The sequence below is a fragment of the Penaeus vannamei genome, chromosome 36 (assembly GCF_042767895.1).
Source record: "Penaeus vannamei isolate JL-2024 chromosome 36, ASM4276789v1, whole genome shotgun sequence".
Lineage (NCBI taxonomy): Eukaryota > Metazoa > Arthropoda > Malacostraca > Decapoda > Penaeidae > Penaeus > Penaeus vannamei.
Window position 1 is genome coordinate 19,199,660 of NC_091584.1, and position 2,844 is coordinate 19,202,503.

Genomic DNA, 2,844 nt, shown 5'->3' on the forward strand with positions numbered 1-2,844 from the left:
GGCGCGTAATAAGCTCCTGTCGGGTTCAGGGATCACCTACGACTTCAGATTTCTCACGCTGTAGAATTATTTACCTATATATTTAAGTATTTACCTTTCATATATATGTATATGTATCTATCTCTCTATCTCTCTCTCTCTCTATCTATCTATCTATATAAAGATACCTGTTTATTTACCAATATATTTAAGTATTTACCTTTCATATATATGTATATGTATCTCTCTCTCTCTCTCTCTCTCTATCTATCTATATAAAGATACCTGTTTATTTACCTATATATTTAAGTATTCACCTTTCATATATATGTATATGTATCTCTCTCTCTCTCTCTCTCTCTATCTATCTATATAAAGATACCTGTTTATTTACCTATATATTTAAGTATTCACCTTTCATATATATGTATATGTATCTCTCTCTCTCTCTCTCTCTCTATCTATATAAAGATACCTGTTTATTTACCTATATATTTAAGTATTCACCTTTCATATATATGTATATGTATCTCTCTCTCTCTCTCTCTCTCTCTATCTATCTATATAAAGATACCTGTTTATTTACCTATATATTTAAGTATTCACCTTTCATATATATGTATATGTATCTCTCTCTCTCTCTCTCTATCTATCTATATAAAGATACCTGTTTATTTACCTATATATTTAAGTATTCACCTTTCATATATATGTATATGTATCTCTCTCTCTCTCTCTCTCTCTCTATCTATCTATATAAAGATACCTGTTTATTTACCTATATATTTAAGTATTCACCTTTCATATATATGTATATGTATCTCTCTCTCTCTCTCTCTCTCTATCTATCTATATAAAGATACCTGTTTATTTACCTATATATTTAAGTATTCACCTTTCATATATATGTATATGTATCTCTCTCTCTCTCTCTCTATCTATCTATATAAAGATACCTGTTTATTTACCTATATATTTAAGTATTCACCTTTCATATATATGTATATGTATCTCTCTCTCTCTCTCTCTATCTATCTATATAAAGATACCTGTTTATTTACCTATATATTTAAGTATTCACCTTTCATATATATGTATATGTATCTCTCTCTCTCTCTCTCTATCTATCTATATAAAGATACCTGTCTATTTACCTATATATTTAAGTATTCACCTTTCATATATATGTATATGTATCTCTCTCTCTCTCTCTCTATCTATCTATATAAAGATACCTGTTTATTTACCTATATATTTAAGTATTCACCTTTCATATATATGTATATGTATCTCTCTCTCTCTCTATCTATCTCTCTATCTATCTATCTATCTATATAAAGATACCTGTTTATTTACCTATATATTTAAGGATTCACCTTTCATATATATGTATATGTATCTCTCTCTCTCTCTCTCTATCTATCTATCTATCTATCGATCTATATAAAGATACCTGTTTATTTACCTATATATTTAAGTATTCACCTTTCATATATATGTATATGTATCTCTCTCTCTCTCTCTCTCTCTCTCTATCTATCTATCTATATAAAGATACCTGTTTATTTACCTATATATTTAAGTATTTACATATATATACACATATATATGTATGTACATACATTCATACATACATACGTGTGTGTGTGTGTGTGCGTGAGTGTGTGTGAGTGTGTGTGAGTGTGTGTGTGTGTGAGTGTGTGTGTGTGTGAATGTGTGTGTGTGTGCGTGTGTATATGCACACCCACACATAAATAACCCGAGCGACAACACTTTCTTTCTCTCTCCGCTGTCCTTCGCCGCCCGCCACTCGCACTGCCCGGGGGGATGGAAGGGGGGGGGGGAGTGCCGGGGAAAACTGGCACCAATTGCGACAGTAATTGGCACTGCGATGTCTCACCTCCCTATTCCCTAACCCCTCCCCCCCCCTTTCAACCCTTGGTGTACCTTTCTGAGTCTTTCTTGTGCTCTCTGTTTCCGTTGTTTCTCTGTTTCTCTCTTTTTCTCTGTCTGTCTGTCTTTCTGTCTCTCTTTCTTTCGGTCTCTCTTTCCGTCTGTCTGTCTTTCTGTATGTTTTTTCTAGGGGTGTTCTTTTTCTGTTTTTTTTGTTTGTTTGTTTTTTTGTCTCTCTTTCTTTCTGTCTGTTTTTAGTTTTTTTTCTGTTTCTTTCTTTCTGTCTCTCTTCTTTCTTTCCGGTTTTTTGTCTGTCTTTTTGTTTTTTTTTTGTTTTTTTTCTTCTGTTTTTGCCTGTCTGTCTGTTTTTGTTTTTTCCCCTTTGTCTGTCTTTTTTTTTCTTTTTCTTTTTCTGTCTGTTTCGGCCCCGTCCTTCTTTCTGTCTGTCTCTATCTCTCTTTCTGAGTTTGTTCTTCCTTTCGTAAAAAAAGAGTCTGGAATAGGGAAAGAGAAAGGATAAGAAAGAAGGAGATGGAAAGAAAGGAAGAAGGAGAGGGAGAGGGAGAGAGAGAGGGGAAAGAGTAGGATCGAGTGAAGATGGAGACGGAAAATTGGCAGAAAATGGATTCATGGGAGAAGTCAGAAAAGGGAGAGAGATAGAGAGATAGATAGACAGATAGATAGATAGAGATAGAGATAGAGATTGATAGATAGATAGAGATTGATAGATAGATAGATAGATAGAGATAGATATAGATAGATAGATAGAGAGATACAGAGATAGGTAGACAGAGAGGAAGAGAGCGAGAGGCAGACAGACAGACAGAGAAAAGAAAAGAGAAAAGGCCTTGAAAGACAAAAAAAGATAAGAAAGACATAAAGGCCAGAAAAAGAGAAAATAAAATAACACGAGAAAATAGGTCGTAAAAGAAGAAAAAGAAAAGCGAGAAAGAAAGAAAAAAAGAAAGAGAA